At 47.5% G+C, this 24719-nt stretch overlaps 1 protein-coding gene across 3 annotated transcripts in view; it reads left to right on the top strand.

Moving 5' to 3' along the window:
- Nucleotides 1-24719, top strand: part of LOC139273041 (tetratricopeptide repeat protein 7A-like) — a 491323-nt gene that overhangs the window by 272840 nt on the left and 193764 nt on the right. The gene's annotated exons all lie outside the window — the stretch shown is intronic.

Below are 24719 nucleotides of genomic sequence, written 5' to 3'. Positions count from 1 at the left end.
CCATCCCGAAGTCTGGAGGCCAGTGCAAAAAGAAGTGGCAGGACCTTGATCAAGTAGTTAGTGTAAGTAATATTTTAATTTATTCAATGGAATTGCAGTTGTAAATGTGACCATCTGTATATGTCCCACCCAGCAGAAAGACACCCTCTCTTAAAAAGTTATATTTTCATCTTTGCAGAGGAAGGTGGCACACAACAAAAAGGAAAGAACTCGAACAGGAGGAGGCCTGGCAAATCTGCACCCACTGACACCCTTGGAAGACAGGGTCGCTGCTTTGATGGGTCCTGCCTGGAGAAAAGCAACCACCACTGCACAAGCTGGGCCCACACTCGAGGGAGAGGGTAAGTCCTGCAAATTCCACAGTCTGGCTTTGCTAAATGTTAAGTACTGCGCGGGCTAGCCATGCTTCGGTTCATAGGGTTATCTCCGTCAGCTACACTTCGGTTGATACAATGTGCTATCATTCATCGTGGTCCTTCATATCAGCCTGTTGTCTGCGCTGTGTGAGTCAACTCATGCTACCCACCCTGCCCCCTCCTCTGCTGCTAACCACTTGTCTGTTCTGTTATATTTTTCAGAACTTGAGGACAACCCTGACGATGCAGAAGATTCAGACGCGGACGAGCCTGAAGAGGAGAACATCTTCCAATCCTACCTTCCAGACCAAGAGCATGGGGGTAGGGAGAGGTGATGGAAAAGCATGATTCAATCAAGCAGAGTCGGCATGGTTTTATGAAAAGGAAATCATGTTTGAAAAATTTGCTGGAGTTCTTTGAGGATGTAATGAGCAGAGTGGGGGAACCAGTGAATGTGGTGTATTTGGATTTCCAGGAGGCATTCGATAAGGTGCCACATAAGGTTACTGCACAAGATTAAAGTTCACGGGGTTGGGGGTAATATAATAGCATGGGTAGAGGATTGGCTAACTAACAGAAAACAGAAAGTCAGGATAAATGGGTCATTTTCTAGTTGACAAATAGTGACTAGTGAGGTGCCGCAAGGATCAGTGCTGTGTCCTCAACTATTTACAATCTATATTAATGACTTGATGAAGGAATCGCATGTAATGTAGCCAAGTTTGCTGATGATGCAAAAATGGGTGGGAAAGCAAATTGTGAGGAAGACACAAAACATCTGCAAAGGGATATACACAGGCTAAGTGGACAAAAATTTGGCACATGGAGTATAATGTATGAAAATATGAGGTTATCCACTTTGGCAGAAATAATAGAAAAGCAAATTATAATTTAAATGGAGAAAAATTGCAAAGTGCTGCAGTACAGAGAGACCTGGGGGTCCTTGTGCATGAAACACAAAAAGTTAGTATGCAGGTACAGCAAGTAATCAGGAAGGCAAATGGAAAGTTGGCCTTTACTGCAAGAGGGATAGAGTATAAAAGTAGAGAAGTCCTGCTACAACTGTACAGGGTATTGGTGAGGCCACACCTGGAGTACTGCCTACAATTTTGGTCTTCGTATTTACAGAAGGATATTGGAGGCTGTTCAGAAAAAGTTCACAAGGTTGATTCCGGAGAAGAGGGGGTTGACTTAAGAAGATAGGTTGAGTAGGTTGGGCCTCTACTCTTTGGAGTTCAGAAGAATGAGGTGTGATTTTATTGAAACTTATAAGATAATGAGGGGGCTTGATAAGGTGGATGCAGAGAGGATATTTCCACTCATAGGGGAAACTAAAACTTAGGGACATAGTTTTAGAATAAGGGGCCGCCCATTTAAAACTGAGATGAGGAGAAAAGGGTTGTAAATCTGTGGAATTCTCTGTCCCAGAGAGCTGTAGAGGCTGGGTCATTGAATATATTTAAGGCAAGATAGACAGATCTTTGAGCGATAATGGAGAAAAGGGCTATGGGGAGCGGGCAGGATCAGATCAGCCATGATCTTATTGAATAGCAGAGCAGGTTCGAGGGGCCAAGTGGTCTACTCCTGCTCCTATTTCTTATGTTCATATGGATGAAGCCCCCACTGTTATACTCACTCTGGAGGAGGTGCAGGTGCCTTCCATTGAGGTGTCAGCCCCTTCCTGAGTGGTACAAATGTTGATGGAACATTCCATGGTTTCCCGCAGTCCGAGGCTGGGGATTCCAGTGAAGAGCAGTGACGCACACCCAGGGTGAGGAGGGGAAGGAGAGCTCGACAGCACTTTCCTGAGGTGCAGATCTAACAGATGTGGTTCAGATGATGGCAATGAGTGGGGAGAGCATTGACCTTGCACGATCACTCCTGGACACCATCAATGGGGTGGGTGATGAGGTATCGGGACTGTCGGGAGAAGTAACAACACTCTCACGAGAAATGGAAACACTGTCCGGGAACATGAGGGAGGGAATGTTGGAGGTAGTTGAGACACTGTCAGGGCACATGAGGGAAGGAATGTCAGAGTTAGCTGCTGCAATATTGGAACATGCCCAGACCCCGCACCCATTGACTGAATCAACTGCCACTCCCACTCCAATCCCCAGACCAGCCTCTGAGGAGGCCCAAGCCGGGCCTTTCACATTACCAGCTGCCCCCCTCCCCATTAAGAACTGGGCATTACCGGAGATGTTCGAAGGAATAAGCTTGGTGCCAACCCGAGAAACGCTGAACCACCGCCTGCGGGCAGGGATGGTGGAGTCACCAAGACCAAGTTCAGCGAGCGGTCTTAGAATAAGGTGGAGGAGAGATGGGTGCAACCTTTCTTTGCTGCTGTTGTTATTATTATTGTTGTTACTGTTGTAACTGTTCTCAAATTAAAAGTTTTTTGTAAGTGATGTAAATTTACAAGTTTAAAAGTTTGTAAGTGATCTTAACTGAAAACTTTAAGTTTGATACAAGAATATTTTTATTAAAGTTAAGTTAAGTACAGGTTGAACCTCCCTTATCCGGGACTCCCTTATCCAGCACCACCCCTCATCCAGCACCATTGCCTGCTGCTCCAACATGAACACATTGAAGTCCTTCCTCGCTGCCGACTTCCGCAATCGCTGGCCTGATCCTGCAATCCACCGCCCCCCCTCCCCCCCCCCCCCCAACAAATTCTCTGTCGCACTCCCAGCCCCAAGCCAGCCAGCCAGCCCAGATATCCCCTTGCTCAGTACCTGTACCATTCAATTTAACGTCATCCAGCAAAATCCCATATCCGGCACAGGCCAGGTCCTGAGGGTGCCGGATAAGAGAGGGTCAACCTGTACAAACAAGTGTTAAACTTTTGAATAAAATATATCTTAAATCATAACTAAATTATTTCCATTACTTGTTCCATTAACACAACACATTACGGAACAGGTCCAAACAGTAAACATGGTCCATTTGGAATAATTGTTGCTGAGCCCTCAGGCAGCAAAGTGTTCACGGATGAGCTGCTGGCGCAAGGCTCGAGCACTTGTTAAAGGGGCACGACAGCCCGCCCTCTTCCGCTGTCGTGCTCCGGGTTCAGGTAGTTGCATGGCTTCCTCGTTCTCCTCCTCTTCGTCATCTGCATCTTCCTCCTCATCATCAGCCACTCTCCCCTCCGGTGGGTCTTCTACTAGCAGCTGCTGCTGTCTCATGATGGCTACGTTATGCAGCATGCAGCAACCAACAGTGAACTGACCAACAATCTCGGGAGTATTCCAAGTAGCCTCCAGAATGGTTCAGGTATCGGAAGCCCTGTTTCAAGATGGCAATGGTCCTCTCTATTATGCTGTGCGTTGCAATGTGCGACATGTTGGGTATTCCCGGTCAGTTTCCGTTCGGGTTACGCGTAGGGGCGTCATGAGCCTGGTGGCGAGGCCGTACCCTTTGTCTCCCAGTAGCCAGCTCTGCCCTTCTGGCTGCTGCTGAAACATGGCAGATATAGCGCTCTCGCATAGGATAAACGCTTCATGGATGCTCCCAGGGTATCTCGCATCAACTGACATGATGCAATGCATGTCGTCACACACGAGTTGCACATTAATGGAGTGGAAGCCTTTTCTGATCCTGTACATCTCAGACTCCTCCAAAGATGCTCGCAGGGTAATGTGGGTATAATCAATGTAGCCCTGTACCTTTGGGAAGCCAGCAATCCTAGAGAAGCCCACAGCCCTGTCATGCATTGCCTGGGCGGTCATGGGGAATTTTATGTAGTCATTCCTCCGGGCATATAGTGCAGCAGTCACCTGCCGAATGCAGACATATGTTGCATGTTGAGAAATGGTGCACACATCCCCAGTTGTGGCCTGGAACGATCCAGATGCATAAAATGAAAGTGCAGCTGTAACCTTCACTTCAACTGACAAAGCAGTCCACCTGACACTTCTAGGTTGCAGGTCTGCTTTTACGAACTCGCATATCTCGATTACAGCTTCTTTGCAGAAACACAGCCTTCCCAGCCTGCATCACTCAGGTGGAGGTATGAACACCTGTCTCGATATACCCGACATGGGTAAGGCCTCCTGCCCATCATCCTACAAGTTCTTAGGCGATGACGTCGAATCAATTGTCTCCTCCACAGCACCATCATGCAGAAAGTTTGCACGAAGTATGGCATTATCAGTATTGCCCTCATGATTAAATTGTACCTTTGCAAAAAGCTCAAAGCAGCAGGCAGGACAAGCTTCTTTGTTGTCTCTCTCCCCAAGGTCAATGCCCTAGTCTGGACCACACCCTGGTCTGCGCATGCGGAATAGGCTTGCTCAGATCGGGATCGGATAGATTAATCCCTACACTGTCCCATCAAACACTCCCAGAGCAGGTACAGCATAGGTTAGATACAGAATAAAACTCCCTCTACACTGTCCCATCAAACACTCCCAGGACAGGTACAGCATGTGTTAGATACAGAGTAAAGCTCCCTCTACACTGTCCCATCAAACACTCCCAGGGCAGGTACAGCACGGGTTAGATACAGAATAAAGCTCCCTCTACACTGACCCATCAAATACTCCCAGGACAGGTACAGCACGGGTTAGATACAGAATAAAACTCCCTCTACACTGTCCCATCAAACACTCCCAGGACAGGTACAGCACGGGTTAGATACAGAGTAAAGCTCCCTCTACACTGTCCCATCAAACACTCCCAGGGCAGGTACAGCACAGGTTAGATACAGAATAAAGCTCCCTCTACACTGGCCCATCAAATACTCCCAGGACAGGTACAGCACGGGTTAGATACAGAATAAAACTCCCTCTACACTGTCCCATCAAACACTCCCAGGACAGGTACAGCACGGGTTAGATACAGAGTAAAGCTCCCTCTACACTGTCCCATCAAATACTCCCAGGGCAGGTACAGCACGGGTTAGATACAGAGTAAAACTCCCTCTACACTGTCCCATCAAATACTCCCAGGGCAGGTACAGCACGGGTTAGATACAGAGTAAAACTCCCTCTACACTGTCCCATCAAATACTCCCAGGGCAGGTACAGCATAGGTTAGATACAGAGTCCCTCTACACTGTCCCATCAAACACTCCCAGGGCAGGTACAGCACGGGTTAGATACAGAGTAAATCTCCCTCTACACTGTCCCATCAAATACTCCCAGGGCAGGTACAGCACAGGTTAGATACAGAGTAAATCTCCCTCTACACTGTCCCATCAAGCACTCCCAGGGCAGGTACAGCACGGGTTATATTTCTACAGTGCCTTTCACCACCTCAGGATGTCCCAAAGCGCTTTACAGCCAATGAAGTACTTTTGAAGTGTAGTCACTGTTGAAACCTGGTAGCCAATTTGTACACAGTAAGCTCCCACAACCAGCAATGTGATAATGACCATATAATCTGTTTTAGTGACGTTGATTGAGGGATAAATATTGGCCCCAGGACACCGGGGAGAACTCCCCTGCCCTTCTACCAATAGTGCCATGGGATCTTTTACGCCCACCTGAGAGAGCAGACGGAGCCTCGGTTTAACGTTTCATCCGAATGACAGTACCTCTGACAGTGCAGCACTCCCTCGGTGAGAAATAATGGTGTTTAATTGACTTCACCACCCATTCGCCACGTGCTCAATATTTCTGTTTTTGTGGCGGAGGAGCAGCGAGAGATCACGACGGAGGTGAGGTGAATGTTTGTGGCGCAAGATTGACAGAGGTGCAGCAAATGAAGGTACGTGGCCCAGAAGAGCCGAGGGCCCAGGGGCAGCACGGACCAGCCCACACTGCGCTATGTGTGCGCACTAGGTCTGTGCAGCAGAGCAGGTCTCCAGTCGTCCTGGTTAACCCTAGCCACTGGATAAAGGCCTAGCTCTGTCAAGCCCGTGTGGTGGCTGATGTGCAACGGTCATCACACGTTAAAAAAACCCACGCACAGGCATCTTCCACCCCCTCAATTGGAGTTCAGGACTGGAATATCGGGTCCTTCATTGAAACACCTGTGAACTCATGTGGAAGCAAGTCATCCTCGTTCAAGGGACCGCCTATGATGATGATACGGAGTGTGCTGTTCACTACACAGTATACAGGGTTTGTGGTTTTATATAATGTATACAGAACATTCTGTTCCCTATAATTTTTGCAGTGCTTGTTCCCTACAATGTATGGAACATGTTGCTCCCTTTGAAATTAACACAGCGTGTTGTTTTCTGCATGGTGTACAGTGGTGCTGTACCCTACAAAGTAAACCTTTGCTGCTCCCTGCAATTTATCTAGGAGCCTGCTGCTCCCTAATATACTGTTTGGCCCATTTTAATTTCTCTATCCAGAATGACCCTGAAGTCCTCCTTTTAAAGCATGTACTTGTTTCTCAAATGATTCCAGGATCTTTGCCTACACTGCTCTATCTAGGAGTCCGATCCATCTGTTAATCACTCTATGTGAAGAAGAACTTTCTGATCTCCGCCTTAAATTTTCCTTTCACTAACTTAAACTTGTGTCGTTTTGTCACAATTTGATTAAATGTAAGATTCCAGATTGACCTTTTCCATTCTGTTAATTAACTTTCACATCTCTATTAGATCACATGTCGGACACCTGATTCAAGTCTGAAAAGCCCAGTTTTCTCCAGTCTTTCCTCACAACAGACCTCTAGTTCCAGCGATCAGCCTCATGGCTCTTTGCACTTGAATGTCTCCCCGTGTCTCAGCAACCACTGGACACAGTGCAGTCTGATCAGATCAAACTATATAGTTTATTCATGACTTCCACTGATGCAGAGAGTAACTTTCTTCCTGTAAAATAAACAGCAATAAATAACCTCACCATTGACCTTGCCATCTCTCGTGGCCTCGCTACTCCCATCGTGTCAATCACAGATAAGGCCATTTCTGACCACTTCCTCATATCACCCTCCCCCACAATCCTTCCTCCTGTGTCTGCCCCCGGAAAAAAACTCTCTCTCGACTCTCTTACAACTGCACATAAGAACATAACATAAGAACATTCGAACATAAGAATTAGGAACAGGAGTAGGCCATCTAGCCCCTCGAGCCTGCTCCGCCATTCAATAAGATCATGGCTGATCTGGCCGTGGACTCAGCTCCACTTACCCGCACGCTCCCCGTAACCCTTAATTCCCTTATTGGTTAAAACACATATCTACTCCCAACTGTCCAGCCTTTGGCCTTCCAGTCACCATGACATCTCTGCAGCTACCGATCTGCTCAATCACACCCTCACCACCATCTTTGATGCCCTAGTCCCTGTTAAAACAATTTCTCTCTCGTTGGTCGTTCCCCCGGTACAGGCCTGATCTTCACTCCCTTATGTCCAAGGAACATAGATGAATAGATATGACGAACAACTGGTTTCGCCATTCACCACCAGATCTGGCTGGACCACATAAAGCATTATCGGGTCCTGCTCTCATCTGCCAAAATCGCTCACTATTCCAGAATCATTCTGGAATGCAAAGATAAACCCCAGCTTCTTTCCTCCACTGCTAACCGTCTTTGTAAACCCCTCTACCCAGTCTCTATCCTCACCTCCGACAATAAGTGTGAGGAGCTCATGGAGCTCAATCTCTAAGATTGAGACCATCCGTTCAGCCGCCTCTGCCTCTTCCCTTCCTTCCCCTGGCCCACCGGGCCAAACTTCCTCTAAGGAAGCCCCCTGCCCGAGCCCTCATCTCACATCTTTCTCCAGTTTCTCTCTGATCTTCCCTCATGACCTTTCCAAGCTCACCCTGTCCATGAGGCCCACTTCCTGCTCCCTTGACCCTATTCCCACCAAATTGCTGCCCACCTAACTTCCTTTTCTGGCTCCCATGTTAGCTGACATTGCTATCGGTTCTCTCTCCTCAGGTACTCTCCCCCTCTCCCTCAAATCTGCCGTCATCACCCCTCTGCTCAAAAAGCCAACTCTTGATCCCTCTGTCCTTGCAAACTAGCACCCCATCTCCAACCTCCATTTCCTCTCCCAAATCTGTACCCATCTTTCCCGCAATTCCATGTTTGAATTCCTCCAATCCGTTTTCCACACCTGCCACAGTACAGAAACAGCTCTCATCAAAGTCACCAATGATATCCTTTGTGATTGACAAAGGCAAACTATCCCTGCTCGTCTTTCTTGACTTGTCTGCAGTCTTTGACATGGTTGACCACTCTATCCTTCTCCAACGCCTCTCCGCCGCTATCCAGCTGGGTGGGACTGCACTCACCTGGTTCCATTCATCTATCTAATTGTAGCCAGAGAATCACCTGCAACAACTTCTCTTCCCACCACCGCATCGTTACCTCTGGTGTCCCCAAAGGATCTATCCTTGGCCCCTTCCTATTTCTCATCTACATGTTGCTCCTTGGCGACATCATCTGAAAACACAATGTCAGTCTCCACAAGTACGCTGATGACACCCAGCTCTACTTCACTACCACTTCTCTCGACCCCTCCTCGGTCTCTAAATTATCAGACTGCTTGTCCGACATCCAGTTCTGGATTCACAGAAATTTTCTCCAATTGAATACTGGGAAGACTGAAGCCATTGTTTTCGGTCCCCGCCACAAACTCCGTTCCCTAGTCACTGACTCCATCCCTCTCCCCAACTTCTGTCTGAGACTGAACCAGACTGTGCGCATCCTTAGTGTCATATTTGACCCTGAAATAAGCTTTCGACCACATATCCACAGCATAGCTAAGACTGCCTACTTCCACCTCTGTAACATCACCCATCTCTGTCCTTGCCTCAGCTCATCCGCTGATGAAGCCCTCATCCATGCCTTTGTTACCTCTAGACTTGACTATTCCAACACACTCCTGGCTAGCCTCCCACATTCTACCCTACGTAAACTAGAGGTGATCCAAAACTCAGCTGCCTGTGTCCTAATTCTCACCAAGTCCCGCTCACCCATCACCCCTGTGCTCGCTGACCTACATTGGCTTCTGGTTAAGCAATGCCTTGATTTCAAAATTCTCATTCTTATTTTTAAATCCCTCATGCCCTCACCCCTCCCTATCTCTGTAATCTCCTCCAGCCCTACAACCGCCCCCCCCCCCCCACCCCCGAGATGTCTGCGCTCCTCTAATTCTGCCCTCTTGAGCATCCCTGATTATAATCGCTCATTCATTGGTGGCTGTGCCTTCTGTTGCCTAGGCCCCAAGCTCTAGAACTCCCTGCCTAAACCTCTCTGTCTCTCTACCTCTCTTTCCTCCTTCAAGACGCTCCTTAAAACATACCTCTTTGACCAAGCTTTTGGTCACCTGTGCTAATTTTACTTATGTGGCTCGGTGTCAAATTTGAGATTCCGGCCCAATCTGTTGAAAAAATCTACACTTGTAGAGTTTCTGTTGAACTGATTGGTGTACACACTTCTCATAGGAGTACACCACATTTATCTAAGTCCAAAAAGCTTCTGTGCAGGTTCTTGGAGCCATGGCTTAGGGCAAAGTGTGCACACGAAGACTACTGCTAAAACCGTCTAGCTTTCAAGCACAAAGCACGGGTAAGCTTCCCACTGCTTGTCCAGATAGGACCACTCTTCCTACAATATGTAGTCCTCTAATAAGAAGAATTCTGGATCAAAGTGACAGATCTACTCCTCAAGGATTGATTTGTAAACCAGACTGACTTGTCAATCATCAGTGCCCTATAGTAATTTGAACCTGACTGCTTCAGGTATCAAATGACAGCATCTACCACACAGGATTGATTTGTTACTTAAATTCCATTGCCAAATGTCATCTTGGAACCCGTTGAACCCCATAAAGACATACTTACCTCATCGCCCCCGCCCCTATAAGGGTGGTAGTCTTAGTTGGTTTCCCTGACTGAATGATAACCGTAACAATGTGAACGCTTTACAGCCCCACAACTCCCCCGTCCCCCGAGATAAGAAACAAGAGCAGGAGTAGGCCACCTGGCCCCTCAAGCCTGCTCCACCAGATATCTCCGCTCCTCAAATTCTGCCCTCTTGAGCATTCCTGATTATAAACGCTCAGCCGTCGGTGGTCGTGTCTTCAACTGCCTAGGCCCTAAGCTCATGGAACTCCAGCCCTAAACCTCTCCATCTCTCGACCTCTCTTTCCTCCTTTAAGATGCTTCTTAAAACCTGGCTCTTTGACCAAGCTTTTAGTCATCTGCCCCAATTTCTTCTTATGTGGCTCGGTGTCAAATTTTTGTCTTATAATCCTGTGAAGGGCTGAGGGACGTTTTACTACGTTAACGACATGATATAAATATAAATTGTTGTTGTACACAGTGATTAATTCTAAACCTATTGAATAAACAATAATTCTTTACAGTTACAAGGTGAATAACTCTCACCCTACACATAAACAGTAAAGCCATACAATTAAGCAGAGAGCAATGCTTAGCTCCGTGAATAAACAGGAAATCTGCACAATTATCAAGAAATACTCCCATCACTTTCAATATTGAAAAGAATGGTGACGTATCAAACGTTGTTTGGAGGTCAGGTTAGTCGGTATGTTGCATGTGATGAAATAAGTCTGGCTATGTATTTCAATGGAAAGCTAAAATGTAAATCAGCAATTGGAGGGATTACATTTTGTTCTTCACAAAATAGTTCTTTCAATTGTTGCACAGCATCTTTTCATTGTGGGAATGCATTTATTTCACAGTCAATACTGTTATGTCTTTAGATGCTCTGATAATGATTCCACGAGGCAATGTGTTGCACTTGAACTGGAGTGACCTTAGTCCTTTATTGGTAACTCCAGAGTGAGGATCACACATGGTGGCCTGCCTTTTATACTGGGCCAGGCACACCTGTACAGGTAACTTACAAGTCTCCCACTGCAGTGCCCTCTGGTGGTACATCATATGTGATGAAACCAGCAGTAAATATATAGGATACATGATATCACTCTCCCCCAAGACCTTAGTGCAAATCTCCTTCCTGCATTGGCTGTGCTCTGGGCTTATCTCTATCTGGTTGTCCCTTGGAGGGTCGTTTTCATCTTGGGTGAGTGGGTGGTGTTTCATTGGCAGTAGGGGTGCTGGTGGTTTCTATTTGGGCATCCATGGCTACTCCATTCTCTCTCCCCCACCCCCCCCACCCCCCCACCTACAGATTGAGCCGGGGGCTCATTACATTCATCTACATTCAAGTCCCAAAATGAAAGAGTTGCATTCGTGGTGAGGCAAATACCTTTGACTGGTGAGGTACATACTTGATATACATTTGGAGTCAGAGCTGGGGTCAGCACTGGTGTGTGAAGACAAACTAGTGTCAGAACTGCTGGATGGTGTCCAGGTAGTCTGGTGGTGGCGCAGTGACCCGTGCTGGCAGTGGGAACCCGGTTGGCTCAAGTTGCCTGCTCTCGGGGCTTTTGCCGTTGCTCCTAGCGTCGGGCAGGTTCACAGATGCCTGTGCCCTCCCTGTCCTCTCCTTGCGCCCGGAGTCGCTGCTGCTGCCTGAGGAGCAGTAGTCTGGCAGTGCACAGGGAACTGCTGACTCACTTGCCTGGGACGTCATTTGGTTTGGGATCCTGGCTGGTCCTGGTCCCATTTGGGAGAACCGTTGCGGGTGACCCTTCGTTCCCCGGTGTAGCCTTGGTGGCGATAGGGTCTAGGGGCTGCATCTTAGCACAGTTTGCTCTTTCAGGCTCGTGGCGGTTGGTGCCATCGGGTGCCTGAGAGGTGGAGCCTATCAGGGGCAGGATATCGATACTGGTGCCGTTGCCCTCCTGAGATCGCTTGCTCTGCAGCTTGTATGTATTGGCTGCTTGTGGCCACACTCCATGGTGCATAACTCTGGTCCCAGGGACGCAGGCTACTGCATTGGGTAGCTCACTGGACCTGTGTACTCCCGATGGGTGTCTGCCCACTGCGTTGACTGAATGCAGTTAAAATCCTACATTGCATAATATTTCAATATTCATTGTAAATAACCTGTAGCTCCGATCGCGATCGCGTGACTTTTCTTTGCTTATTGCATGTACACAGCTCTGATCATCAATTACATATTTTACATCCAACTCAAGTTGCTCTTGCATTGATTGAGCGTGTGGAACTATCCCTTTAAGTGTGATGAGTTGCAGGCCTCCTTTAAGAGAGCCTTGCTAGCTTTACCCCAATCCTCTTCTCCGTTTGGTGCCACATGTTGTTCCATCAGCGCTGCAACTCGTGGTCTGGCTGCCGCCATTTTTTTCTTCAGCGCCTCACCTCGTGGTTTGGGCGCCATCTTTCCTCCATCCACGATGTCGACTGCGGTGATCCTCTTCTCCCCGGGTTCTGCCACCGAAGCTGGGAAGTCGCCTTTGGATCCGATTTTCTTCCTCCGGAGTCCTGCCACTGGAGCCTGGAAGGTGCGTTCGGGTCGTCTCAGCTGGATCATCTCCACACAGTCGTGCTGAGCGGTCTGTGCCTCGGGTGTTGTGCTGGTCTGCTCTCTGGTGCCGGATCCAACCTCAGGTAGCGCCTTGTTTTTCCTTTGAGCGCAGGGGACGTCGATCGCTGGAGGGATGAAATCTTCCTATCTCCAATCGATCTTCTCCATCCACCGTCTTCCGAGTAGCGTTGGCCCATCACCTGCAACAATCCACAGAGGTAACCTGTGCACCGCGCCATCATGGAGTACCTTTACATCCGCACTACAAACGACTGGGTAAGTTCATCAGTTGCGCAGCTTTGCCTGAACCGGGACCAACTTGGGTCGTTCAGTTTGATTGTCCCATCGCGTCTCAAAGGCTTCTTGATTCATTACTGACTGGCTCGCCCCCGTATCCACTTCCATGAAGACTGGAACGCCATTTATCTCGACTTCCATCCTCAACGGGGAACACTCGGTGGTGCAGGTTAACATGCTATATACCTCATCGTGGGGCTGAGCTGCCTCTCTGACTATCGCTTCATAATCTGCGCTGGATTCATGGCCATCTGCAGACTCTTCATCAACACAGAGTCATATTTCTTTTACACATTCGCTGGAGGTGGCCCTTTGAGCCACAACCTTTACACACAGTCTTTAAAGCGGCACTGGTGAGCCCTGTGATTCCCTCCACAACGCCAGCATGGAGCTACTCGGTTAGCCCCCCTCAGCGGATTCTCAGTTAAGGGACTTGGAGGCCTATTCTCTCTTCCCTGAGAAGATTCACGTTCTACAGTCCAGCCTCTAAAAGGCGCCATTCTGTGCCCAGTACTTGCCGGGTTTGAGTCCTGAGGATCAATCATCCGCCTAGAGCCGCAGGTCGAGGTCGTGAATGCTTGGCTCACGGAGATGGCCTTTTGCAGTGTGACTGTGGTATCTGCAGATAGTAGTTTATGAAGAAGGCCCTCATGGCCGATTCTGATGACAAAGATATCCCGCAGCACTTCGGTGAGGTGGTCACCAAAATCACACAGTGCCGCCAGCCCCCTGAGGTCTGCAGCATATTTCGCGATCACCTGGCCTTCGGGCCGTCGGTGTGCATAAAACCGGTGTCTGGCTGTGAGCATGCTCTCTTTGTGCTTGAGTTGCTCTTGGATCAGCGTTACAAGCTCCTCGTACGTCTTGGTCATTGTCTTCGCTGGTGCCAGCAAGTCCCTGACGAAGCCATAGACAGTGGGCCCACAACTGGTGAGCAGGATAGCTCTGCACTTATCAGCCAGTGTGGCTGGATTGTCACCTGCCAGGTCGTTTGCTGTGAAGAAATGGTCGAGCCTCTCCACAAAGGCTTCCCAATCATAACCATCAGCGAACTGCTGCAACGTACCAAGGTTAACCATTTTCGCGTGAAGATCCATAATCTCGTCGCCAATTGTTATGTGTTTAGATGCTCTGATAATGACTCCACGAGGCAATGTGTTGTACTTGAACTGTAGTGACCTTAGTCCTTTATTGATAACTCTAGAGTGAGGATCACACATGGTGGCCTGCCTTTTATACTGGGCCAGGCACACCTGCACAGGTAACTTACAAGTCTCCCACTGCAGTGCCCTCTGGTGGTATATAGATATATGAAGAGAAAATCTATAAATATGTGAAGAGAAAAAAATTAGTGAAAACAAACCTAGGTCCCTTGCAGGTGGATTCAGGTGAATTTATAATGGGGAACAAAGAAATGGCAGACCAATTAAACAAATACTTTGGTTCTGTCTTCACGAAGGAAGACACAAATAACCTTCCGGAAGTACTAGGGGACCGAGTGTCTAGTGAGAAGGAGGAACTGAAGGATATCCTTATTAGGCGGAAAATTGTGTTAGGGAAATTGATGGGATTGAAGGCCGATAAATCCCCGGGGTCTGATAGTCTGCATCCCAGAGTACTTAAGGAAGTGGCCCTAGAAATAGTGGCTGCATTGGTGACCATTTTCCAACAGTCTATCAGCTCTGGATCAGTTGTTAACCTGTGGAATTCCCTGCTGCAGAGCGTTGTTGATGCCAGTTCATTGGATATATTCAAGAGGGAGTTAGATATGGTCCTTACAGCTAAGGGGATCAAGGGGTATAGAGAGAAAGCAGGAAAGAGGTACTGAGGGAATAATCAGCTATGATCTTATTGAATGATGGTGCAGGCTCGAAGGGCCAAATGGCCTACTCCTGCACCTATTTTCTATGTTTCTATGTTTCTATCATATGTGATGGTACCAGCAGTAAACATGTAGGATACATGACAAATACAATGTTGGGTGTGCAAAGCATAAGTACTTTGTAAGGATCTACTGTACAAATCTTCCTTCTTTAAGAGTAGAGCTAAAAGCCACAATTTACTTTACACGACAAACTCCACAATGACACTTTTTTAGAGGCAGAAAGAAGAGGGAAAGAGGATAGCGGCCTGAGGTCATACGGTGAGATTACAAAAGAGAATATCTGAGGTCCACTATGTTTTTGCGTTACAGGGCAGGGTTGAGGAATAATTATTTATTTTTCAATGTCTTGTTTTTTCACAAAAAACTTGGGCAGAAAATAGCAGATGGTTAAAATTATTTCGTAAGTACCCTGTATCAGTTTGTCTGCAGCAGTTTGTGGTTTTTAATTTTGTTTCACATCAGAGGTTAAGAGCGCATAACACCTTTTATAAAGATTCGACTTCATATCTGATGTTTCCGACAAAGACAATTGAAATTGGAGGGAACAGAGGCCTGTGTAATTAGGGCCTGCTGTTACTATATTTTAAACATTTTCTCATTTTTATAATAGGTTCACAAGTCTTGAGGTTAAATATGTTGAGAGTCTTGACTCACCAGTGTGTGCAAGGAAAGGCCCTTCTGTCTCATGCATAGAGCACTTCTTTTAAAGTCATGAGGCTAGATTTTCCACTTTTTTTGCATGCATAACACCAACTTAACATCCATTTTAATGCTGAAATAACGTATAACACCCAGATATCACCCATTTAGCCACAAAATGGAAACTGGCGCTCATTTTTCGGACACTTATCACCGAGTGTTACTTTCCCCATGTGTGTAACGGCGAGAAAAAAATAATATCTCCCGCCCACTTTTTTTGGGCGGAATCATCAGAATGGGCGAAAACAACGCCCATAATATCGCCCAGCATTACTTTCCGCACGTAATTAACGGCGAGATTCAATAATACCAACCACCCAATTTATTTTGTCGTAAAGATCACATTTGCTGAAACTAACGCACAGGAGATCGCCCAGCGTCACTTTCATCACCTCACACACATCTCGCCCACAATATCGCTCGCCCAAAAAACCGCCTAGAAAAAGTGGAACTGTTCTGAACGAATCACAGCGGTATGGACGCCATGTTCTAAATCACATCATTTAAAAGGCTGCTCTGCTTCAACCTTGGGGGAGTTCAGATGTACTCTGGAGGTCTTTGGAGGTGATGTGAACATCTGAACAAACATCTTTATTATACTGTGAACGATTGGAATTTAATAGGTGTCTTCGTCGGGACATTCATTCTTTGTGACCAATCGGTGGAAAACAGATAGCTATTGGAATGGGGCCTTTCCTTTCTCACCCTCTCTTGATGACCAATTACATGCTGCAGACTCGAGATGGCAGAAGGTACGCTCTACAGCATTATGCGCCCAATGTAAGACGTGCCAGACTGATGAAGAGGACCAGACATTACACCCCCTACAAGTCCAGGGAGAAGTGGTCTTACTTCACCTTGCCCGACACCACCTGCCTTCAGAGACCGCGCTTCCACAAAGAGGTTATCAGTGAGGTATGCCAGCTCATAAGGGAAGATCTGCAGCCTGCCAGCACCATCAGTACTGCATTGTCATTCTATGCTTCGGGTTCTTTTCAGGCCTCAGCTGGCGACATTTGCGGTCTGTCTCAGCATGCCACACATTGCTGCATTAGACAGGTCACTGAAGCCCTGTACGTACGCAGGATGGACTTTATCAGCTTCCCTATGACCAGGGAGGCTCAGACTGAGAGGGCTTTCATCATCATCATCATCATCATCATAGGCAGTCCCTCGGAATCGAGGAAGACTTGCTTCCACTCTTGGAATGAGTCCTTAGGTGGCTTTGAGAGGGCTTTAGGATTCTACCGAATTGCTAACTTCCCCAAGATGCAGGGAGCAATAGACTGCATGCACATCGCGATGCGGGCACCTTTTCAGGATGTAGAGGTTTTCAGGAACCGCAAGGGATTTCACTCCCTGAATGTGCAACTCGTTGTCGACCACCAGCAAATTATTATGGCAGTGAATGCTAAATTTCTGGGCAGCATCCATGATGCTTACATCCTGCGTGAGATCACTGTATCTGACTTGTTTAACAATCAGCCACAAGGTTAATGCTGGATGCTTGGTGACAAAGGATATGGCCTCGCCAACTGGCTGATGACCCCTTGCGTGACACGCACACCAAAGCCGAGGGCGATACAACAAGAGCCACAGAGCCACTCGCAATATCGTGGAGAAAACTATTGGAGTGCTAAAGCAGCGCTTTAGATGCTTGGACCACTCAGGAGGTGAGCTCCAATACGACCCTGAATGGGTAGCTCAATTCATGGTGGTGTGCTCCATGCTGCACAACTTGGCTATCAGGAGGGGAGAAGAATTGCCAGAAGAGTCTGACAGTCCATCTCAACAGAGAGAGGAAGAGGAGGACGAGGAGGCGGATGCTGACATCGGGCCCAGACAATCAGGCTGACGCTGAAGCCATGCCTCCACTCCCCTGTAGACCGCACGAAAGGGCCCGTGGTGACATGATAGCAGCAAGACTCTTATGTCACGAGCTCATAAATGAGCGCTTTGCCTGAAAGAACGTTGGTGGTATTTACAGGCTGACACACTGCTGGGTGTGCAGGTCATACATCAATGGTAGGCATCACCTTGGTGACAGTTAAAGTTTAAGTTGATTGAAGTTAAGTGTAATTATACCCTTTGATAAGGAATCACCAGTATGTAACGGTGCAGCTATCTGAGCCAATGCGCAACAAGGTTTTGTTCAATAAAAATTTTTTAAACTGAACATTTGTCTGAAATCATAAGTATTCCTGTAAAAACCAACCTTCCCCCCCACCCCCCGCTTCTCCTCCCCACCTCTACCTCTTCGTCTTCTCCTCCTGACTCCAATCCGACTGGCCGAGGAGCTCCTCGAAACGAGGATGACTTGCTTCCACACCAAAAAGGGGATGAGTTCACAGGTGTTTCAATGAAGGACCTAATATTCCAGATCCCGAACTACATCTTGAAGGGTGGAAGATGCCAATGTGTGGATTTTATTAACGTGTGATGGCCGTTGCACACCAGCCACCACACGGGCTTGTCAGAGCTAGCTCTTGGTCCAGTGGCAAGGATTAACCAAGACGACTGGAGACCAGCTCTGCTGCATGGACCTAGTACGCACACATATCGCAGTGTGGGCTGGCCTGTGCTGCCCCTGGGCACTCGCCTCTTCTGGGCCCCGAACTCTAGCCTCTCCTGAGCCCCGATCACCAGGTAGATAAGGTGGTTAAGAAGGCATATGGAATGCTTGCATTTATTAGCCGAGGCATAGAATACAAGAACAGGGGTGTTATGCTTGAACTGTATAAAACACTGGTTAGGCCACAGCTGAAGTACTGCATGCAGTTCTGGTCACCGCATTATAGGGAGGACGTGATTGCAGTAGAGAGGGTACAGAGGAGATTTATGAGGATGTTGCCGGGAGTGGAGAATTTTAGCTATGACAGATTGGGTAGGCTGGGTATGTTTTCCTTGGAACAGAGGAGGCTGAGGGGAGACCTCATTGATGTGTATAAAATGATGAGGGGCCTAGATATAGTGGATAGAAAGGGCCTATTTCCCTTAGCAGAGGTGTCAACAACCAGGGGGCATAAATTTCAAGTAATTGGTAGAAGGTTTGGAGGGGATTTGAGGGGAAATTTCTTCACGCAGAGGGTTGTGGGGTCTGGAACTCACTGCTTGAAAGAGGCAGAAACCCTTACCACATTTAAAAAGTACTTGGATGTAGGGTTACGGACCTCAAGCTGGAAAGTGGCATTAGGCTGGATAGTCTCTTGTTGGCCGACGCGAACACGATGGGCTCAAATGGCTTCCTTCCGTGCTGTAAAATTCTATGATTCTATGAAAACATCAAAACAAAGTAAGGCATGAATCCTTCAACTTTTTTTGAGGTAACATTCCTGAGCAAAATGAAAATTACAGTATTACAAATATAGTGTGCATGACAAAGGAAACTTTAAAATTTGTCATAATGTAATCTTTATATAAATGGTTGCACCAGCTACATTCACGCATTTGTATTTCTGATTAATATAAACATTGGTAATTCTAGAATTACTGTAACATTATTCAAGTTAGGTGGGAGGTTTTGAATAAAGGTTTTCACTTTAAACTTGTTTATTAATGTGTTGCAGAGATATTTGGCAACAAAAGAAATATGCAAATTAGTTTAATCTTTTCCTTTGGACCCTCACCATAAATCTTATGCACTGAACATAACATATGGATCGCAAAGAAAAAGAGCTGTTGACCCATGTTGCATGTAGACATTTGTATGTTTGTGGTATAGAAGGGACATTTATTTATCTTCCTACAGTGGGAAAGAAAAACTGTTACGTTCAGAATAACACCACAAGATTGTACATCTTAAGCTCAAACTGTTGTGACCTTGGTCTTGTTATTGTAACTCCAGAGTGAGGAGGCAGTATGGTAGTCTGCCTTTTATACCTGCTTGCCCAGGGTGTGCAGGTGACCCTTGGGTCTCCCACAGGTGCGCCCCCTGGTGGCAAGTCTTACACATTGTTTACATACATAACATCATTCTCCCCCTCCCCACCCCAAAAGTCTTATGTACAAGTTATTTACAGGTTGAGGCGATCTGGAGCTCTGTTTGATCACCTGAGTTGAAGTCCTGGCATGGGTGAATCAGTCGGATCATTGCTGCACTGCGGTGTGGCTGGTTTGATCGGACTGTCGGACATGGTGGGTTCATCCTCGTGGTTGACCGCGAGGTCGATTGCTGGTTGGGCGTGTCCTCTTCAAACTGTTCTTGGTTGTCAGTGAACTGCAGTTTGATCTGATCCAAGTGCTTTCTGCACGTTTGTCCATTCAAAAGTTTGACAACAAACACTCTATTCCCCTCCTTGGCTAACACAGTGCCAGCAACCAATATGGGACCATGACCGTAATTAAGAACAAACACAGGGTCATTGACCTCAATGTGATATAGCCGCGCAATCGTGGCACATGTTATGGTGGTGACGCCGGGTTTCTACATGATCATTGAGATCCGGGTGGACTAAGGAGAGCCTGGTTTTGAGTGCTCTCTTCATTAGCAATTCTGCACGGGGTACCCCGGTAAGCGAGTGGGGTCGCATGCGGAAGCTGAGCAGAATCCGAGATGACCGGGTCTGCAGGGAACGGTCCGTCACGCGTTACAAGCTCTGCTTGATGGTTTGGACTGCTCATTCCGCTTGACCATTGGATGTGGGCTTAAACGGCGCAGACCTGACATGCTTAATGCCATTGCGGGTCATGAACTTGTTGAATTCCGAGCTGGTGAAGCATGGTCCATTGTCACTAACAAGGACGTCGGGCAAACCATGGGTGGCGAACATGGCCCGGAGGCTTTCAATGGTGGCAGTAGACGTACATGATGACATTATTATACATTCAATCCATTTAGAGTAAGCGTCCACTGCTACTAGGAACATCTTTCCTAGAAAGGGGCCAGCAAAATCTACGTGGACCCTTGACCACTGTTTAGAGGGCCATGACCACAGACACTGAGTCTCCCTTGGTGTGTTGCTAAACTGTGAGCAAGTGTTACATTGGTGTATGCATGACTCCAATTCTGAGTCAATGCCGGGCCTTCAAACGTGCAACGTGGCGATAGCCTTCATCATGACTATGCCTGAGTGGGTACTATGAAGGTCGCGTATAAACATTTCCCTGCCTTTTTTTGGCAAAATTACACGATTCCCCCATAGGAGACAGTCCGAATGGATGGACATTTCGTCCTTGCGTCGGTGGAACGGCTTAATTTCGTCTTGCATTTCCCCTGGGACCGCCGACCAGTTCCCATTGAGGACACAGCTTTTTACTAGTGAGAGCACCGGGTCCTGGCTAGTCCAGCTCCTGATCTGGCGAGCCATGACGGGTGACCCCTCGCTCTCAAAAGCATCCATTACAAGGAGCAATTCTGCGGGTTGCGCCATTTCCACCCCGGTGTTGGGCAATGGTAGCCGACTGAGGGCATCAGCACAGTTCTCAGTGCCTGGTCTGTGACGGATTACATAATTATACACAGATAATGTTAGTGCCCATCTTTGGATGCGGGACGAAGCTTTGGTGTTAGTACCTTTGCTTTCTGAGAACAACGAAATGAGCGGCTTGTGGTCAGTTTCGAGCTGGAGTCGGAGCCCAACTAGGTATTGGTGCATTTTCTTAACCATATATATGCATGCTAATGCTTCTTTCTCAACCATACTGTAGGCTCTTTCAGCCTTAGATAAGCTTCTGGACACATATGCAACCGGTTGCAGTTTGCCTGACCCATTGGCTTGCTGTAACACACAACCGACCCCGTACGAAGATGCATCACAAGCTAGTACTAAACGTTTACACAGGTCATACAATACAAGTAACTTGTTAGAACATAGCAGGTTTCTGGCCTTGTTAAAGGCTGTCTCTTGAGATTTACCCCAAACCCAGTCGTCACCCTTGCGTAGCAATAAATCCAAAAGTTTCAAGTAAGTGCTCAACCCCGGTAGAAAGTTGCCAAAATAGTTGAGGAGTCCCAGGAACGAACGCAGCTCCATCACATTCTGTGGTCTGGGTGCATTCTTGATGGCCTCCGTCTTGGAGTCCGTGGGTCTGATGCCGTCCGCTGCAAACTTTCTCCCCAGAAATTCGACCTCTGGCGCCAGGAAAACACACTTGGAGCGTTTCAGCCTGAGTCCCACTCTGTCCAGTCGCTTGAAAACCTCTTCCAGGTTATGCAAGTGTTCGGTGGTGTTGCAGCCAGTGATCAAGATGTCGTCTTGGAACACCACGGTGCATGGAACCGATTTCAGCAGACTCTCCATGTTCCTCTGGAAGATGGCTGCCGCCGAACGAACCCCAAAAGGGGCATCTGTGGTATCTGAACAGTCCTCTGAGTGTTGATGCACGTCAATTTTTTTGAAGGTTCAGCCAGCTCCTGTGTCATGTAAGCAGAGGTTAGATACAGCTTGGTGAACGACTTCCCCCCTGCTAGTGTTGCAAACAGGTCATCTGCTTTGGGTACTGGGTACTGGTCCTGTAACGAGACTCGGTTGATTGTTACCTTGTGGTCCCTGCAGATTCTGATCGTCCCGTCGCTCTTCAACACCGGCACAATTGGATTGGCCCACTCGTTGAACTCGACTGGCGATATGATCCCCTCTCATTGAAGTCTATCCAGCTCAATCTCGATTTTCTCTTATGGAACCATTTGGGCCTTGTGATGAACGGGTTGTGCATCAGGGACTAGATGGATCTGCACTTTGGCGCCTGTGAAGTTGCCGATGCCTGGCTCGAATAACGACGGGGAATTTATTTAGCACTTGGGCGCACGAGGCGCCATCCACCGAAGACAGTGCTTTGATGTCGTTCCAGTTCCATCAGATCTTTCCTAACCAGCTTCTGCCGAACAGCATTGGGCCATTACCTGGTACAATCCATAGTAGTAAATTATGCACAGCTCCATTGTACGATACCTTCACTGTCGCACTGCCAATGACTGGTGTGAGCTCTTTGGTGTAAGTGTGCAGCTTGGTGTGGATCGGGCTTAGTTTTGGCCTTTGTGCCTTGTTGCCCCACAGTTTCTCAAAAGCCTTTTGGTTCATAATTGACTGACTCACCCCCGTGTCCAATTCCATGGAAACTGGAATGCCGTTAAATTTGACTTTTAACATTATTGGAGAGCTTTTGGTAGTGAAGGTGTGTACCCCATACACTTCCTCTTCAGCCTTGGGTTGAGTTGCCTCTCTTATTCGTTCAGCGTGGTCCGCGCCGGATCGGTCATCTTCTGCCGACTCTGCCACGTGGTGAGTCGCAGCACATCTGCACATTCGCTGGAGGTGCCCCATTGTTCCACAGCCTTTGCACACATAGTGCTTGAATCGTCATTGATGGGCTCTATGATTACCCCCGCAGCGCCAACATGGTGCTAATGGATTCGCATTCACGCCCCACGGCGGACTCTGAGTCATCCTAGGTCTGGCTTCTGCAGGCGTGTAGGCCCTGCCATGTACAGTTCTGCCTGCTGAAGGCGTTATTTTATGTCGGTGAGCTTCGATGCTGAGAAGATATCTGCTTAGTGTTATCGTTCGTGGCTATCGTGATGGCCTTGCTCGGATTTAGGGATTCGGCAGACAGCAGTTTGCGAAGAATGATCTCGTGGCCAATTCCAAGCACGAAAAAGTCTCGCAACACTTCCCCCAAAAATCCAGCAAATACGCACGGTCCCGCAAGGCGTCTTAGGTCGGCGACATAGCTCGCCACGTCCTGGCCCTCGGAGCGATGATGCGTATAAAAGCGATACCTGGCCATTAAGATACTCTCCTTCGGCTTGAGGTGTTTCTGAACCAGCGTGCAGAGCTCTTCATATGTCTTGTCCGTTGGTTTCGTTGGTAATAGCAGATTTTTGATGAGGCCATATATCGTGGACCCGCAAATGGTGAGGGGAATCGCTATGCGCTTGACCGCGGTTTCTAACTTTTCCAGCTCGTTGGCCACGAAGTACTGGTCAAGACGCTCAACGAAGGCTTCCCAATCATCACCCTCAACAAATTTCTCAAGAATACCGTCAGCCATAACTGCGTGAAAGTTCGTGATCTGTTACTCGTCACAAATTGTTACGTTTTGAATAACGCCACAAGATTATACATCTTGAGCTCAAACTGTTGTGACCTTGGTCTTGTTATTGTAACTCCAGAGTGAGGAGGCAGTATGGTAGTCTGCCTTTTATACCTGCTTGCCCAGGGTGTGCAGGTGACCCTTGGGTCTCCCACAGGTGTGCCCCCTGGTGGCAAGTCTTACACATTGGTAGTGTTTACATACATAACAAAAACTATATTCATTTTCTAGGAACCAATTGAAAAGCACTGTTTTAAAACTGATCTCTTCTAAATTGCTTTCTAAATCCTTTAAGTGGTGAGGTGAATTTCCCCCCCCCCCCCCCCCGCCCCCCCAAACAATAGCCTGTGACTAATTGTGAGCAATGCAACAGGAGATCTACTAGTAATTTTAAAAGAACAGGTCTACACCCTTCATTTATACAGTTCCATTTGTATTGTTTAAGGGATGTAAAGCATCACAAGATGACTTTGTTTGTATGTTTGCTAAGTCGGCACATTTCAGTATCTGACTCATTTACTACACAGCAGTTCTCTCTGTCTCTCTAACGAGAAGCCAGTTTGTGCTGCTTACATAAACAGCCTGATAGAGACTTTAGAACTTCAGGAACTACAATCAAAATCATCACATTAACCTGAAGCTCAAATTTTATGCTGATTATATTTCAAGATTAAACAATAACATTCTCAGGAGGTGGGTGGTGAGTCTTCTCCGTGAATCGCTGCAGTCCTTGTGGTGATGGTGCTGCTGCAGTGGTGTTAGCTTGGGAATTCCAGGCTTCAAAGCAGCAATTACTAAACAATGAACTTTCCTTCAGCAGCTGTCATCATATTGGCTCCCAGATCCATTGAGTTAATGAGTTGGGTTATGGAATTGACCACTCTTGACCTTTCCTGATCAAACTCTGCACGGCAGCAGATACTAAAGTCTTGTCTGACATAGTATCAGCTGTTTCTTTTGTTCACAGTATTTTTTTATTTCCAAAATGTGGACGATGCTGACAAAGCCACATTTACTACTTTCCCTCGTTGCCCTGAGAAGGTGGGGGTGGGCCTTCTTGGTGGTGCACCCAGAATGGTGTGAAGTATGGAATCCCAGGATTTTGACCCAGACACGGTGGTAT

This window comes from Pristiophorus japonicus, chromosome 9 (genome assembly GCF_044704955.1).
Source record: "Pristiophorus japonicus isolate sPriJap1 chromosome 9, sPriJap1.hap1, whole genome shotgun sequence".
Classification (NCBI taxonomy): domain Eukaryota; kingdom Metazoa; phylum Chordata; class Chondrichthyes; family Pristiophoridae; genus Pristiophorus; species Pristiophorus japonicus.
The sequence above is the reverse complement of the archived record's forward strand: the minus strand, read 5'-3'. Positions and strand labels throughout refer to the sequence as shown.